Raw genomic sequence first — 19191 nt, 5'->3', positions numbered from 1 at the left:
GAGGCAAAATACCATCCTGGAATCACGTCTGCAGCCACAGAAATGCTTGTCTGCTCCCCTAACTATCGAATCCCCCACCACTATTGCTTTCCCACTCTTCTTCCTCCCCCCCCGCGTACAGCTGAGCCACCCATGATGCCGCAGACTTGGCTCTGGCTGTATGCCCCAGAGGAACCATTAGCCCTTGCCAGTACTCAGGACCGAATACTGGTTGGAGAGCGAGAGGCACTCAGGGGACTCCTGGACCACCTGCCTGGTCCTCCTCTTCTGTCTGAAGGTCACCCATTTCCTTTCTGCCTGCGCACTCTGTGATAAAAATGCTAACTTCCGGGAAGTTATGTCATCACTTCCTGTGAACTATGAACTATGAACTATGAACTGTGTAATTACCTCACTTCCTGTAAATGTCACTTCCTGTTGGACTGGTATAAATACTGGTCTGTTCAGTATTGTAAGAGGCTTCTACCAGAGGCATGGTAAAGACCTCTCTTGTATATAGTGTGTTTATAAGTTACTTAAAGCTTACTTTAAAGTTACTTGATGGTAAGTCTCCTTTTTCTTACATCAATTTAAGTAACTTAGTATTTACACTGACAAATACTAGACCTTCAGACAAACTCGGAAGTTAAGGATCCAGGGAACCACCCATCATGGAGAAAATCCTTAGACCTATTCGTCTGGACTTGGACCTGAATACACCAGCAGCTGGCAGGGTATGGAAGCATTGGTATCGTACTTTTGAGAATTTTCTGGATGAATGTAAAGTGGATGCTCCTGCTAAATTGAAGATACTTGTCAATTATGTGACCCCAAAAGTGTTCGAATATGTTGATGACTGGGATAATTACGAAGAGGTGATTCGGGCACTTAAGAAACTGTATGCGAAGACCCCAAATGAGGTCTATGCTAGACATCTACTGGCCACAGCCCGACAAGGGCCAGGGGAATCAATTGACGAATTCCTGCAAGAACTTCGCAGGCTCAGCGTAGATTGTAACTTTCAGGCAGCCTCAGCTGAGCTGTACCGCCAAGAAATGATTCGTGATGCTTTCATCTGCGGGATTGCCTCTCCATTTATACGCCAGCGTCTACTAGAAAGTAAAACACTTGAGCTACAAAAAGCTTTTGAACTAGCTTGTTCACTGGATTTGGCAAAGAGAAATGCAGACCTCTATCAGCTGCCCAGATCTCGATCTGCTGCTGTAGCTGCAACCAGACAATTCAAGCGGTCTCAGGTGAACCCTATCATGGGGGAATCTAATTCTGATAATTCTGATGAAGAAGAGGAGGACGACCCCACTTTAGCAGCCTCTTGGCAATCTAGGAAGGAATGCTTCTTTTGTGGAGATGCTTTTCACCCTAGGAAAACCTGCCCTGCTCGCAATGCAATCTGCAGTTATTGCGGGAAAAAAGGACACTTTGCTAAAGTTTGCCTATCAAGGGCCTCTACGAGGGCCAATCCAGCTAAGGCCTACCGAACTGCCCCAATTAGGGCCTATCAAGATGCTCCAGCTAGGACCTATCAAGCTTCCTCTCGAGCTCTCTCCCGAAGAAGCACACCGAGAGTTTTAGCCACTCTCTGTGCAACGACACCAATTACAGCTGCTTGCCCACAGAACCTGTCTCAGGCAGCCACAAAAATTTCAATTAAAGGGCATACCTTAGATGCCTTAATTGACTCAGGAAGTACTGATAGTTTCATTAAGGAACAGATTGTTGCGAAATTGAAACTACATGTCTTCCCATCGGACCAGGCAATTGCGATGGCCCAGTCATCACTTAATACCAGAATCTCCGGCTTTTGTGTTGTTGATATGACACTTCATGGTCGTATGTATCCCTCCACCCGACTTTCAGTGCTCAAAGACTTATGTAGTGATCTCCTCTTAGGGCTGGACTTCCAAAAACAGCATAAGAAACTCACCATTGAGTTTGGTGGATCCAAACCCGGACTTACTATTTCTAATATACCATCTAAATTACCATTTTGTGCATTATCAGCAGCTTCACTTGATGAACCCTCATTATTTGCCAGTATTCCGCCTCAATGCCAACCGATAATAACGAAATCGCGGCGCTTTAATCAGGGAGACCAATCTTTTATTGCGGCTGAAATCTCTCGACTTCTAGCAGAGGATATCATTGAACCATGTTCGTCGCCCTGGCGGGCTCAAGTCGTCATTGTCAAGAACCCTCTAAAACCTCACAAACAGCGACTATGCATCGATTATTCGCAAACCATCAATCAATATACCGACTTGGACGCCTACCCATTGCCACGCATTGATGATATGGTTAATAAACTGGCCGAATACAAAGTGTTCTCAACTTACGATTTAAAAAGTGCCTATCATCAGTTACCCTTGAAGGTCTCAGATAAGCAGTACACAGCCTTTGAGGCTAATGGACAGCTGTACCAATTTCGTCGCCTCCCATTCGGGGTTACTAATGGAGTGGCTGTCTTTCAACGGGCAATGGATGGCCTGGTTAAGCAGGAAAACCTAAGGGACACTTTTCCCTATCTTGATAACATTACCATTGCAGGTCACGATCAACAGGAACACGACTCCAACCTCCAAAAATTTCGGGATGCCCTCCATCGCCGTAATTTGACCCTGAATGAATCCAAATCTGTTGAGTCGCAACCGACCATCAACATCCTTGGCTACTGCGTAGGCAATGGTATCATTAAGCCAGACCCAGAAAGACTTCGCCCGCTCCAAGAGCTCCCGTCACCTAAGAATCCGGCTTCTTTACGTCGGGCTCTCGGTCTGTTTGCATACTACGCTAAATGGATTCCTCATTTTTCGGACAAAATCCAACCCTTGCTGCATGCTAGATCATTTCCACTGGGAACAGCGGCTGTTGCAGCCTTTAACCTTCTCAAAAAACAGTTGGAGAAAGCGGCTCTTCACTCCATCGATGAGAATCTCCCTTTCGTGGTTGAATGTGATGCCTCGGAGGTGGCGATCTCGGCTACTCTGAATCAGGAAGGTCGTCCTGTAGCATTTATGTCCAGGACCTTACAAGGTGCCGAGCTACATTATCCTCCGGTTGAGAAAGAAGCCACAGCCATCATAGAGGCAGTACGGAAGTGGAACCATTTTCTAGCTCGCCAGCATTTTACATTGATCACGGACCAACGATCAGTCGCCTTCATGCTCGATAATCGAAAACGAACCAAAATTAAGAATAATAAAATACAACTTTGGAGGATGGAACTGGCCTCTTTTGGTTATACCATTCTCTATCGGCCTGGCAAGGAGAATGTGGCCCCGGACACCCTCACACGGGCATTCTGCTCCACTATGTCATCCTCCACTCTCATGGATGTCCACAATGGTTTGTGTCATCCTGGCGTTACGTGCATGCTACATTTCGTACGATCACGGAATCTCCCTTTTTCCACTGGAGATGTAAAAAAAATATGCTCAGAATGCCGGCTTTGTGCGGAATTAAAACCTCAGTTCTTCCGCCCCTCAGATGGTATACTCATACATGCAACCCAACCGATGCAACGACTTAGCATCGATTTTAAGGGCCCAGTGCCCTCTTCAACTCGGAACACATATTTGCTCACCATGATCGACGAATATTCACGTTTTCCGTTTGCCTTCCCCTGCTCCAATATGCTGGCGTCCACAGTAATCTGCTGCCTTGAGCAGGTATTTTCTCTCTGTGGCATGCCGGCTTATATTCACTCAGATCGGGGTCCATCCTTTATGTCAAGGGAACTCAAGGACTACCTCTCAGAACGGGGAATTGCTACAAGCAAAACAACACCATACCATCCCATCGGAAATGGGCAGGTAGAGAGGTATAACGGTATCATCTGGAATTCCGTACGTCTCGCTTTAAGATCTCGGGGCCTACCAGACCAGCAATGGGAAACAGTGCTTCCGGATGCATTGCACTCTATACGGTCCCTGCTTTCTACAGCCACAAATACTACACCTCATGAGCGGTTCTTTGGATTCCAGCGTCGCTCATCTCATGGAACATCACTCCCGTCATGGCTAACTACTCCTGGACCTGTATTACTCCGAAGATACGTTCGGACGTCTAAAAATGACCCTCTTGTAGACGAGGTCGAACTAACCGATGCCAACCCCACCTATGCAAACATACGATATTCCGACGGCCGAGAATCTACCGTATCATTACGGGATCTGGCTCCCTGCCCACCAGGACCTAGTGGGACATCGGGTGATGGCATTTCACCAGGAAACTCTTGGGACCTATCGGGTACCCCTCTCCAGGATCCTGATCGGACACCAACTAGCTTGGTGCCGGTAGAACCCCGTGCTCAAGGTTACGACCCTCCCAGTACCGCGCATGAAAGTACTGATCCGCCACAGACCAGCTCTGCACCTCCCTCTGAACAGAGGCAGTCCGACTTTGAACCTATTGGGGCTCGTACTCGAAGCCATGATCTCCCCGACCCTTCACAGGGCAATCCAGGCCACACAGACTCTGACCAATGGCCAACCGCATGTAAGCGGACCAGCGACCCTCTACGACGGGAATCCAAACGGGTGCGACTCTTCCTTGTTCGGCGGCTACGGACCAAAAGGTAGACCACAGCCTCCTAATCCTGCAGGAGGGAAGAATGTGATAAAAATGCTAACTTCCGGGAAGTTATGTCATCACTTCCTGTGAACTATGAACTATGAACTATGAACTGTGTAATTACCTCACTTCCTGTAAATGTCACTTCCTGTTGGACTGGTATAAATACTGGTCTGTTCAGTATTGTAAGAGGCTTCTACCAGAGGCATGGTAAAGACCTCTCTTGTATATAGTGTGTTTATAAGTTACTTAAAGCTTACTTTAAAGTTACTTGATGGTAAGTCTCCTTTTTCTTACATCACACTCTTTATTTGCATGGTGACTGTTATGTTCATTAATAAATAGACATTCTTATTATGAACACTGCTAGCTTCTAGCTAGTCATTTATTGAGCACATGTGGACTTGTACAGCATCTTGTAGAGGCTTCCATCTTGACTGCTGCCTTGTGGGTAGCCTAGCCTCATGGGTAATGTAGTCTTAATATAATGTATAGCTGGGTAGTGTAGTCTTATACATACAGCTATATACAGCTCTACTGCTCCACCTAGTGTCCACCACAGAGTGACATGTTATTGATCACTACATCCTCCTTTCTCTGAGGTTTAACAAAATCAATATCAATCAACTTTCAAGAAAACAATAAAGATAATACCAGTAACACTTTTGTTAGTGCTCTATAAACATAAACATTTTCAAAACAGTCAACACATTTTCAAAGATTTACATTGTACTCAAAGATTAAGTCTATCAGGCTCTTTTACTTCACGTGTGGATCTTCTCAACACGGGTAAGTCTGATGTGTCTTCATGAGATTGTTCTGGTGGTGAATGACAAGATGCAGTTGCGGCATTGTCATCAATCTGCTCTTGTATAGATCGAGGTCTCCTTGCGATCTTTGCTTGGAGAGGGTTTCAGTGTTTCCTTCACTCTTCATGCCATAACTCTCAATGTAGTCAATGCACGCTCGAAAAACTGCTGGCAGCTGGATCCCATCATACAGCATAGTCCTCTCAGCAGCCTCGGCTAATGGAACACCAAAGATTGGCCTGAGGGAAGAAGGAGTATCCACCGGAACTGCTTCCTGCTCTGGTGCAGGCTTCTTCTTTTTCTTTTTCTCTTTCCACTGCTTAACAACATCTGCTGCGGTTATATCTTTGGACTTTTTCTCCTTGTGTTTTTCCTCTTTGTGCTTTTCTTCCTTTGGCTTCTCTTTGACCTTAAAGTCTTTTTCTTTCTTCTTGGAGAAATGAGGCTTTTTGAAGACATGGATACCCTTTGGCCTTTTCATCCTTGATGGGCTATCTGCTTCATCACCTGAGTCATCTGGTCTGCTGATGGCACAGTTTATACAGTAGACTCTCTTGACCAGTTCTAAGTCTTCACAAGCTTTGTCACCTAGTATCGAATCAAGTCTTTCAGCCACAACAGAAAACATGAGATGATGCACTTTGTCTTTGACTGTCACTTTAAGTCTGCATACACCTAAGCTATCTATTTTCTGTCCATTATAGCCCTTCAGTAGTACTGACTTTTTCTGTATTTTGGGCTTTTCTTTCATATTGTTAATGTCACTCATACTGATTAAGTTTGCTTTTGCCCCAGTGTCCAGTTTCAATGTAACTAATACTCCATTTATCTGCAGTGGGATCATCCATTTGTCCTCTTTTACTGCATTAACTTTATGTTCAGCATTGTCTATTTCTGAGGGCTGCACATTTTCTGTATCTTTTTTGATATCGTCACATGACACCATTCCTACAAAAAATGTCTCACTTAAATCAATGTCCTCAATCACATTAACTCATTGCCCTTTCGTCGTTTTTACTTTTGAAAAGCATTGTTTGTCAAAGTGATTCTTTCCATTACACTTTGTGCACATTTTTCCAAACCCTGGGCATTGTCTTAACTGGTGTTTGTAACCACAGCATTTACAATTAAAAATTTCATCCTCCGATTGCTTTTCATTTCTGTTCTGCCCACGTTTCTTCCCCTTGTAGGACACAGCACCGACAGCAGCACTTACTACAATCGCATCATTATTGATTTCACTGAAAGTCTTCGCATGCTTTTGAGCTAGCTTGCTGGCTTTGCATATTGTCACAGCATTTTCCAATGTTAGTTCGGTTTCTCTCAACAGACGTTCCCTGTCTTTTTTATCATGAATACCAAACACAATCTGGTCACGAATCATGGATGCTTTGAGCTCAGAGAAATTACATGTCTGTGCTTTCAGTTTCAGATCAGTTATAAAGCTATCAAAAGTCTCATTTTGTTGCTGTGTCCGAGAATGGAAGATATATCTTTCATAGGTCTCATTCTTTTTTGGAGAGCAATGTGCATCAAATTTTTTTAGCACATCTTCTAATTTTTCTCTGTTCTCCGCTGGATTAAATACAAATGTATTAAATACCTCTATCGCCTGTGGGCCTGCAACCGTAAGCAGCAATGCTATCTTCCTTGCGTCTGGCTTCGTACCGAATCCGATGGCTGCAATGTAGAGTTCGAATTGTTGTTTAAAAGTCTGCCAATTGTAGTTGATTTTTTCTGTGAGATTCAAACGCTCTGGTGGCTTCAAATTCTCCATGTCGCTTTTCACAATTTTCTGCAGATCTTCACCACTCTGGTACCATGTTATGTTCATTAATAAATAGACATTCTTATTATGAACACTGCTAGCTTCTAGCTAGTCATTTATTGAGCACATGTGGACTTGTACAGCATCTTGTAGAGGCTTCCATCTTGACTGCTGCCTTGTGGGTAGCCTAGCCTCATGGGTAATATAGTCTTAATATAATGTATAGCTGGGTAGTGTAGTCTTATACATACAGCTATATACAGCTCTACTGCTCCACCTAGTGTCCACCACAGAATGACATGTTATTGATCACTACAGTGACCACCTCCTGAAACGTGCTATCCACGAAGCTCTCAGCCTCACGGATGCACCGCAGTGACGCCAGCTACTGCTCAAGCTCCAAAACCCAAAGCTCGAGCTCCTTCAGCTGACGACACTTCCTGCACATGTGGTTGTCCAGGACATGGGAAGCATCCTGGAGTCCCCACATGGCACAGGATGTGCATTCCATGGGACTGAGCTGCCTTGCCATGCCTTTACTTAATAGACTATTAATTAGAAACACTTACCAGCTACTCACCAATCAGCTTTCTGGTTGTGACGTCACTTTAGCTGTTTTGCAGGTGTTGCTTTTGTTGTTGTTGCCTTCTCTGGTGCTCCCTTTAAGCCACCGCCTCTGCTGCCACCGCTCCCACTCAGGTCCACGCTGTGTTCTGGGCCTTCTCCGGTGCTCCCTTTAAGCCACCGTCTCTGCTGCCACCACTCCCACTCAGGTCCACGCTGTGTTCTGGGCCTTCTCTGGTGCCCCCTTTAAGCCACCGTCTCTGCTGCCACCGCTCCCACTCAGGTCCACGCTGTGTTCTGGGCCTTCTCCGGTGCTCCCTTTAAGCCACTGTCTCTGCTGCCACCGCTCCCACTCAGGTCCACGCTGTGTTCTGGGCCTTCTCCGGTGCTCCCTTTAAGCCACCGTCTCTGCTGCCACCGCTCCCACTCAGGTCCACGCTGTGTTCTGGGCCTTCTCTGGTGCCCCCTTTAAGCCACCGTCTCTGCTGCCACCGCTCCCACTCAGGTCCACGCTGTGTTCTGGGCCTTCTCCGGCACTCCCTTTAAGCCGCCACTCCCACTCCCGCTCCCGCTCCCGCTCAGGTCCACGCTGTCTCACTGTCTCACCTTGCTCCTCAGAATCTAACCATGGTGAGCCCCAACACCAGCAGCACCAGGCACACCAGCAACACCAACAACAACAACACCAACCTTCTCCGCAACCAACTGATGCTGCACAGTACACAGGGCATCAGCACCCGAGCACATTGCTGCCTGCAAGGCCAGGGGTGTCCTCATCATGGCCAGATTTACTTAACTTTATGCTGTACATCCTGGCTGCCACATGATGCGCCAGGTTGGCACCACCCCACACCAACACCTTAAGCATCCCTCCAATGACCAAGCCATTCCTTTCACACTCACCACCATTGCAGGAGGTACCGTTATGTCTCACCATTCACTGCAACTCACTAAGCCACTTCCAAAGATGCAGACAAATCTGTCCAAGACCAGAAAGTAGTGAAACTAAAGATTTTTATGTTTGACAGCACACTAACGGAAACTTTACATAAACATTGGATAAAACACTCAAGTGGCTACCCTTGTGAATCTACTTGCGTGTCATCTTTCTCTTCCGCATGCTTCTACGAGGTGCTACCCCTGTGGCTTCAGCAGAGGTAGAGGCAACCTGCTAACTTCTCTGCTGCCAAGGAGCTGGAGAGCACCTTGCTGCACATCAGTGGGGCCATGAGGACCATGAGTCTACACTGACATCCGTTCTAGAGAGGAGGTCTATGAGCCTCTGCCATCTATTCTCCATATATAGCTATCTATTCTCCATAGAGACCAAGTGCTCCTGTGTATGGCACATTAGCTGCTCTATGTAGGTGGTCATCCTATCGATGGAAGAGCCTAAAGTCGATATCGCCTGCAACACAGTGGTGCTCATGTTGGAGTTGGACTCCTCCATTCTCTGTACATTTGCAGACATCGTGCTGGCAAAACCTGTCAAAGCATCCTGTACTTCTTCCTGCACCTCCAGGATCGCCCTCTTTCCGGATGAGCCCTGAGGCTCAGCGTCTGCATGTAGCTGAGCTGAGCTAGGAGTCTCCTGCACCCTCCAGCAAGGACTCTGCACTGCTGTCCCTCTCTCCACCATCTGCTCTTGCTCACTTGTGAGTTGTGAGACACCAGGTGACAATACTACCCTGTCGCATGGCACCCAGCAAGGTGTGCGTATCTGCGCTGGTGCTGGGTGCGCTTATGTCTAGTGATGGTGCACCCTCAGAGGCTGGAGGCTCCTCTGAGGAGCCGTCTTCCTCTTCCTCCTGGACAGTGGGGAGGGGTGGAGGGCGGTGGTGGGCCTGTGGGAGAGTAAAGAGATGAGTTAGATATGTCATATGAAGAATGGGTACAGATACCATTATGCATATGATGACCATTCAATGGCTGCTGACATCAGTCATGTAGCTGTATGATATGTAATTTTGTCACCAGGTTGCTGAGAAGTCCCCCTCTCTCCATCTCCCACATCCAGCTGGTCGGCCTCTCCAGATATTTCTAAAGCAGCCTCCCCTGCTGTAGTAATTTTTGCAAATGATGGAGGGCCACCACTGGTTCTCTCCCTCTTCCTCTTATTTTGGGTTCTCTTTTCCTGCAAGGAGGGAATGAAGAGACAGTTGAACGAGAGTGATGGAATGAGTGTAAGGAATGGGTGGGTTAGATCTTTAGAGGCAGACTATGATGGAGTGGGGTGCCAAAGCCAACTGGCTCCTTGTGTGTTGTTAGTTGGTAGGATTGCACTAGGATGAGGGTGAGTGTGAGGGGTGGTTAGTCAGATGGGGATGTGATAATGTAGATAGAGAGAGAGGGATGGGTGCACCTGCAAGGTAGGTTGGTGTGAGGAGTGATGTGCAGGAGTAGGGTTCGGAAGGCAGAGTGATGGGGATGTGAAGAGAGGCACAGCAGGATGAAGGTGAGTGTGGCTTTGCACTCAAGTTTCCTGATCTAATGAGATCATTGAAACATTTGCGGCACTGCACCAAGGTCCTCCTGAACACATCCCTGCTGTTGACCTCCTCTGCAATCTCAAACCAGGCTGTTTTAGTCTCCTGGGGAGGTCTCTTCCGTCCATTGGAAGGGAACAGGACCTCCCTGCGTGCTCTGACTCCCTCCACAAGCATATGGAGGGAGTCATCGGAGAACCTGGGTGCAGCCCTCTGCCTCTGTGCAGTCATTCCCAAAGTGTTTGCTGCACTCCAATGCTGTAGTGCACTATTATAGATTAACCTTCAAATGTAATGTGGCCATGGCCCCTTTAACTATCCCGGCTGAAAACGCATCATGGATGATGTCAGCAGATCCGCACCATTTAATTGGGCCTGGTTGCGCGCAGAGCGTGCTTAATAGGCCCTATTGATGTAAAGTCATTTTGTGCAGTGGGATGGAGCCAGCAACGGGGTTGCGATCCGCCATGGCCACCACACGCACCGGACCCGCCAGGTAGGGAAAACTCCAGCTATTTTTCTAATTCTCTCCAATGTTGTAGACCATAGACTCTGCCGTACACTTGGCCACTATCTTTAAGTTCACTGGCAAGAGATACTTTTTTTTCTGAGGCGTGCCAAATAAGATAATATTCGATCACTGGGTGGATGTAGGTTTTTGCAGGATATTAAAATGGCAACTGTGAAAAGTAGGAGAGAACTTTCTTAAGAATTTTTATTTTTCTATCAGCTTTCCTACACATCTTTGCCACTTATTTGCTCTGCTGTACATCAGGAGTGATTACCAAGCCAAGAAGCAGAATATCTGTAACTAACGACAGCGTGTACAACCCTCATGGAATAGAAATGGTTGAGCAGTATCACAATCTTTCTCAACAGATTTGCTGGGCCCTTACAGTGCAATCTTTGACATACAGTGAGTTGTTCCCACTGGTGTGTGACTATATCTCCATGCATATTTATCTTTTATCCATTTCCTCAGGATCCTATTTTCAGTACCTTGGGTTTTATCATTCAATGATACATTAATTCAATTATAAGTAGAATGTTCGTATTCTGTGTAACAAATGATAGGCCATTGCATGCTGTAAAATTCACTGCTGATACTCTGAGCAGTCACTTAATTAGAATTAGCTTTAAAAGTAATTTGTCCATAAAATGTTGCTGCCAGATATGCATATATAATTTTACGGTGAAAGTTATTGTGTGTTAATCAATATTGTATATACTTTTCTGAAATTCAGTCATATAAATGTCAAGGCTGTTTCATACAATAACCTCAGAGCCCTATAAAATTTTATTGTTTTTTATTACGATATAAAAATGTATTGCAGAAAGCACTGTTGGAAATTAAGAGAACTGGCACATATAGTGAAATAAATGAAGAACGTCAATGCATTCCAACTTTAATGTTTAATATGTAAGCTCTCAGCATGAAAAAGCAGTTTGTTAAATCTTAAATAATTTCAAACGATTCACTTCATGATGAAGATAAAATCTGCATGCGCAATGATTTGATTTTATCTCCTCGATATTTTTAAAGCATAGTAACATAAATAGGTATTAATAGTCCTTTAATTTATGTTGCAGTAATTATTTCATAATGTATCAGCATCATAACATGCAGTGAGAAAAAATGTGTCAAGCTGATTCAAAGGGGTTGGGATTTTACAGGAACCATGTTCATGTATATACTGTAGAAAGTCCATATTAAAGATACTTAAATCTTTATCTTTGTGATCATAATGATTGCATTGCAGTTTTAAATATTAGAGCTTTTCATTTTATTTTTTTAATCAGTTTTCTGCCCCTTTTTGCCATTCCGATACAGTGCAGTGAGGATACTCGCATCCTCCTTCCGATATCACGCTCAGTTTATGTGCTTTCTGCAGAGTGAGAAAGGTCAATTTATTCACTGAGGGAGATCATTGGGTAAAGTTTCCGCGGTCTTTTACGCTGATTTATAAACATCACACTGTAAGCTGGCCCCGCCCATAAAAGATCAAATTAATGAGCAATGATAGTTTCTGCTGACTGCGCCCGTTTGCGACCATTTGAGGAGGCTCTTCAAATTAAGCTCAGTTTTTTTTAGGCACAAAGGCACTAGTAGGCACCTTCTAATAGATTTTAAATATTAAAAAATATTCAATTTACTAAGAAATTGACTAGTATACACCAATGAAACTAGTAAATGGTTCTGTGTAGTATTTTTAAGTCGTTTCCAGTAATTTAAAATCAAGTTGCTTACAGGTGGTGGACTAGACACTCTTATTAAAAATGCTTATTTTTTGTGATAAACCCATTTTAGCTGTATTAATGAAATGGCACCTAGTTACCACTCTTAAATACCTCAATGTATATTTTTTAATGCAAAGGAAAAAAATAAACCATTCATAGATTGAGAAGGATAACAGACAACTTGGTATCTTCAGCTGACTGTAAAGTTGCCCAGCAGAAGTACCTCATTGAATCCCCCTCCCTCTTTATGGGAACCTTCTAGTCTATACTTTGCACTTGCTCTTGGCCCTATGACTGAAATCATGAACTCAAGCTGTGAAGAATCTACTTGTTTATTTGATAACTAACAACTCTGCCAGTACACAGAAAACCTTATGAAGCAGGAGAAGGATCTGGGGGCCATAGCTGATAAATCATTCAATGTCCACAAGCAGCATGACAAGGTCATTTGGAAGGCAAACAGAGTTTTACGTTTTATTGTCAGGTTCATACAATAGAAAGAGAAGAATACTTTACAAGGCCTTTGCACAGCCACACTTGGAGTATTATGTCCCGTTTAGGTCCCCACACTTGGCTGGTTTCAACGTATCCCCACAGTACTCTGACGGAAATGAATTGTATGTGGAGCTTTCTGCCCCAAAGGATGGGTATAGTGACCCTTGCTGGGTATCTTGCACTGCAGCAACAAGAGAAGTGGCCTAGGACATGAAGGAGCCTCATAACTCACCGCAGGGGCTACCACATCTGCAAGTTGTTTGTTGATATAATCTACTACTGATTTTACTGCAATTATATAGGGCCCTGGTGAGACTACACCTGGAGTATTGTGTACAGTTTTGGTCTCCTTAGCTAAGGAAGGATATACTTGCCATAGAGGGAGTGCAATGCAGGTTCACCAGACTGGTTCCTGGGATGGGGGATTGTCCTATGAGGAGAGATTGAGTAGACTAGGCCTATATTCTCTAAAGTTTAGAAGAATGAGAGGAGATCTCATTGAAATATACAACATTCTTACAGGGCTTGACAGGGTAGATGCAGGGAGGATGTTTCCCCTGGCTGGGGAGTCTAGAACCAGGGGTCACAGTCTCAGAATAAGAGGTCGGTCATTTAGGACTGAGATGAGGAGAAATTTCTTCACTCAGAGGGTGGTGAATCTTTGGAATTCTCTACCCCAGAGGGCTGTGGAGGCTCAGTCTTTGAGTATATTCAAGACAGAGATCGATAGATTTTTGAATATCAAGGGAATCAAAGGATATGGGGATAGTGCAGGAAAGTGGAGATAGGGTAGAAGATCAACCATGATCTTACTGAATGGCGGAGCAGGCTCGAAAGGCCAAATGGCCTACTCCTGCTCCTATTTCTTATGTTCTTATGGTTGAAGGCCTGTCACTGATGGCTGGTGCATAGCTACCTGGCCAGCTACAGGAGATGTAGAAGTCCTACTATCTGTATGTTATTAACTCCGAAGTTAGTGCATCCTTTACTGGTGTAGCTGTGGGCTCTTTGCTTTTAGAGCCTTTGTCTTGTGTCTTTTGTGCAGAGCTCTGTGCCAGCACAGAATGGCTGCTGATATAAATGGCGACTAGCTGCTCCTGCGCCATTCCATACCTGACACTGCTGGAAGGCATTTCTGCATCACACCTACTGATCTGTATAAGTGTAGAAATAAGGGCATTTGTGAGGTCTCAGAATCCCTTACCCCAAAGTCACTGAAACTTTTCTTCAAATGAATTGAAGCCAGTCGTAATTACTACTTGGAGTTTGGATCCATAGTAGCAGTGGGAACATTCATGAGAATGTTTGTGCTCCTATTGAATATTTAGGCTAAGTTACTGAGGTCACCACTGCAGATGCCATTGTTGTTGCATGCTGAATTTCAGACTTCAGTACTATTGTTCATCCAACCCAATCCCCTTCCACTGCTATGCGTACAGGAGGCGGGCAACTGTTCAACATAGAATTTGTGTTCTAATATCCTTCACTGAAAGGCGGGCTCCTTGAAGTCAAAAATAGCAATTTGGATGTGAAGCACAAAGCAAAAAGATCAGCATCTTCTCAATCTGGGCAGCTTGGGAACATGTATATTTATCACCACTGCATTGAGCTAACATCAGCTCTTGGTGCTTAAACAAAAACAGAAAATGTTGGAAACACTGAGCAGGTCAGACAGAATCTGGGGAAACTCAGTATTTAAACAACCGATCACTTGGGGTTGGGTTTTAACTCCCAGCGGGAAACCGCAGGAGTCAGTTTCTGACCCACCTGGTGGCAGCATGAGGCCAGGGTGATTTTAACCGTTGGGTCTCATTACCATGACATGTGTTCAGTTCCTGCCTTCCTGCCTCACTAAGATCTGCTGGCATGAAGGTAGGTGTGGGGAAGGAGTTCTGAGAGCAAGGGGTGGGGGTGAAACTGGGGCAGAGGAGGCCTAAACTTTTCTTGTGGGGCCCGGTGGAGCATTCCTGTTTCCCCTGTCTCCACAAAGGAAAATTAAAACTTATCTTCCAAGGCCTCTTCATGTTCTGATCCTGTTCTTACCGGTTGCATGCTGACAGGAAAGCCACAGATGCTTCCCTGTTCAGGCTTGAGTTACAGATCCCAAGTTTGATTTGAGCAGCACCAAGAATACAACTTTTCAAATTGCCAGCCCTGCCAAATGCAAATAGCCATATCCAGTGGTACAAAAATATAACCACAAATACAATAACAAAAACTTGTATTCATAAAGCATCTTTAATGTTGTAAAACATCCCAAGGCGCTTCACAAGAGTGTTATAAAACAAAATTTGACAATGAGCCACATAAGGAGAAATTAGGGCAGATGACCAAAAGCTTGGTCAAAGAGGTAGGTTTTAAGGAGCATCTTAAAGGAGGAGAGAGAGGTAGCGAGGCGGAGAAGTTTAGGGAGAGAAGTCCAGAGCTTAGAGCCTGGGCACGGCCACCAATGGTTGAGCGATTATAATCAGGGATGCTCAAGAGGGCAGAATTAGAGGAGCGCAGGGGGGTTGTGGGGCTAGAGGAGATTACAGAGATAGGGAGGGGTGAGGCTATGGAGGGATTTGAAAACAAGGATAAGAATTTTAAAATCGAGGCACTGCTTAACCGGGAGCCAATGTAGATCAGCGAGCACAGAGATGATGGGTGAACGGGACTTGGTGCGAGTTAGGACATGGGCAGCTAAGTTTTGGATGACCTCAAGTTTATATAGGGTAGAACATGGGAGGTCGGCCAGGAGTGCATTGGAATTGTCAAGTCTAGAGGTAACAATGACTTGGATGAGGGTTTCAGCAGCAGATGAGCTGAGGCAAGGGCGGAGACGGACGATGTTAAGGAGGTGGAAATCAAACCAGGGTGGAATGCAGGAGACTGAGTTACCAGGCCCTTTGTAATGAATAACCAAGATCTTGGGGCCCAAGTAGAAAATAAATTAATGTTATTCCATAGTCCCGCCACTGCTTTGTTTATTCAACTACAAGAACCAGGTCTTCATAATCCATTGGTTTCATATTTACCATAGTCACAGCAACAAAAAACAATATATTTTAATAATTTGCCACAGAGTTGGGTTCAATTTTTATCTCTGACATTTACTGGCACTCTTTAAAAAAATATATTAACGTATGTTAACAATTCAGTCTTCTCAATGTGATGGACAAGCACATCATTTTACAATTGTAGTTTCACTCTTCAGGGTTAGGAGGAAAGCTGCTGAATCTGGAATAGATACAGGATATATGAAACTGGTGACGCTGCCAGTATTTAAATTTTTTAATAATAAATAACGGGGAATACACATCTGTAAATGAACTTACTCAAAATATAGGGGAAAATTCACTAATCCCAGGCCCCAGCAGGGAACTGCACGAAAAGGGAGTGTGGACTGGAAATAGAGCTATAATACTTTATAATACACCGATTGTCCAACAGCACTCCCTTCAAGGGCAGCTCCCCGCTAAGGGTATGAATCAGTGAATTTAACCTATAATTTTGTTTGTAAAATGAAAGAATAGTTCTCTATATATGTAACCTAATCCAGATGCACATTGAAATTAGTTGCATGAAGCATGGCCATTTCTGATGCTAATAAGTTAAGGAGCCAGAAACGAAACTAGTTTTAAGGAATATTCCTGATTGTTTTGTAGGCTGTTCCTGCCTATAGTTTTAAAATCAAGTCATGTGTAGAGTAGCCATTTCAAGCTGAATAAACCTGTACTTGTTAACTTATCATGTTCCAATATCACTTTGAAACAATAGGGAGCATTCAGCGCTCCTTTGGGGTAGATTTTGACTTTGTGCGCTATTGTAAAACGGGTGATAGCGAATCAGCAGCACCTTTTACATCTCTCCTGATTTTTATTTCCATTGAAGTCCACCACTGAAATCAGTAACACAGCACATAGCAGGAATAAATCTGGGGCCTTTCCCGTCTGTATTGCTTCGTTACTGGATAAACTTGCTGAGCCAATGGTGAAACTAGCATGTAAATGTTGTTATTTCTAGTTGTTACACCAAACCAACACATAAAAGCAATGAATAGAATACTTTTTGTAATGGTGCAATAATTGTGCATATATCTCAGCTGTCAAATCATGTCATTTCAGGTCTTTGAGGTCAACATTATTGACTTTATAGTCACTGGTATTGTGGGGTTTGAAGAGTACACTGTTGCTATGTTAATGGTTTTCTGCCAACCTTAGTAATCTTAGGAAACTAAGATTTCATATTGCTTTGAACTCTGAGTCACTTTGTGCAGTCTATGACTACATAGATGATTACCACTTATTCCTAATCATTGCAGTATAAAGTCAACTTTCAAAGCATCTGATGACTGGAATAATACATGTGGTATTAGTGACTCAGTGTGTTTCTAAAAAGAATCTTTGATAGTGTGTCAGAGCAAATTAGCTCCTCAATGTTGCCAATTTGGCAGACAAAGCTGATTATTCTCTGAAATCACACTGCATATGTGCACAGGATTATAATTAATAACCATAGATGTCAATCATGGTTTAATAATAATAATTTAGTATTTAGAGGCCAAAGTGGGTTATTGGCATCTGTGCCATCAGATGTAAAATATAGGGCAATTAATAACGATGAATTCATCTTCAGTTCAGAGCTACAACAATTCACGCATTGTAATTTCAAAAGTCAACTTTAGCAGCTGGACACACGACCCGCGATGCAATTGAGTGTGGGATTGGCTACTGAGAAGCACCTGCAGTAAATATATGCAGAATGTGCGCGGCTCTTTTTCCCATTCAGGCAAATGAGAAAAGCAATCAGCCTGACATTCATCTGACATGGGTTAAGGTACTGAATTCATAAGTTATTTCTCTTTTGCATTTTGTACTCTGTGGAGAATAGGAAAATGATGTTATTTTCAGTAATGCAAGGCACAGATGGGAATACTGTACTACAAGTACTGAAAACCAAGAGCCTGATGGATGGCTTCCAGTGGCAGGGTCCAGCTATCAAATCATGAAATAAACCTGAATTACACAGTTTGAATGCAAGGCTGCTGAAATGTAGCATAACGTATGCTTATGAATCAGCCTTTGTCTTCTGTTGGAGTCTGTTGATAAGGAATATTAAGAACCCGGCTCCTGACACTTGCAGATTTGCTGCATACAGTATATTTTTTTGCTTTGGGGTTTCATTCAAATATATACACTGTCAAATGGGTTCTTTTCTCATTAGCTAAGGAATGTCATTTTCACAAAAGGTTCTACAAACCTAGACAAGTTGTAGTGACATACAAAAGATGAGGAATAATTTCTTCTTTTAAGTAGACCGATCTCAACAATAGAAAGGAAGCTTTTGACTATGTTCCAGTATCTAAAAACATTGGTATTAAAATACTACATTTTCACTAAATCATTTAAAGCTTTGCGAGCTGAAGTCGCCTTTTATGAGTCAGTTGTGTAATTGGTTGCCCCTTCACAAAGCAAATGCTAATTCCGAAAGTAGCAAGCTGGCATATCTCTTCCATGCATACCGTCAAGCTACTGTTTCTGTTTCCTTTCAACACCTGCAGACGGCAGAATCAGTAGCTATGGGAAAGATGGCATCAAATAAATGGGACATGAGACCGAGTTTCTGACATGATCACCAGAGATATTAAACAAGTCATGTTCAAACATTAGTTAAAATTGCTGTTCTACGTGAAAAATAGTTTTAATTGCAATTAAAATGGCAAGCAACATATGTTAGCTCTCTGGAGATTTACTTTCCAGCAACATGCAATCATTCAAATTAAAGGTGATATTTGACAAATTAGAACTTGATTGTTACCATGAATCACTTGGTGGTGATAGAAGCAGAATATTACAACAGTGCTGAATGTTATTGAACAGAGATTGTGAGGAAATAAACAACCTATAGATGGACTGATAACCAAGAATACAGCGTTTAACAATCTGTTCCTGGATTTGCCAATTTGAGTCCTTTTGATGAAAAGCCCAAATAAAAACATCGGATGAACACATTATAAATTAATATACTATTTTTTTTATTTGATTCTCATAGGTGACTTTCCTGTTGGTTCAGTTACCAGCTTTATTTAAAACAAAAGAGAGTTAACAGCCTGTTCAGCCCGATTGAAAGTTAGGAAGGTTATTTTGCATGGTAGTGGGACACAAGGGAGCACTCGGCTTGAGTAAACAAGCGTGCAGCACTAATTATCAGTGCACTGGGCTCAGGAAGGAGTCTTAATGAAGAGAAGACTTCAATCTGCCCAGTTTGATGAATGTCCTGG

Source organism: Somniosus microcephalus, chromosome 3 (assembly GCF_052327205.1).
Source record: "Somniosus microcephalus isolate GS21.2 chromosome 3, FLI_Smic_1.0, whole genome shotgun sequence".
Taxonomy (NCBI): Eukaryota; Metazoa; Chordata; class Chondrichthyes; order Squaliformes; family Somniosidae; genus Somniosus; species Somniosus microcephalus.
Note: the sequence above shows the minus strand (reverse complement) of the source record.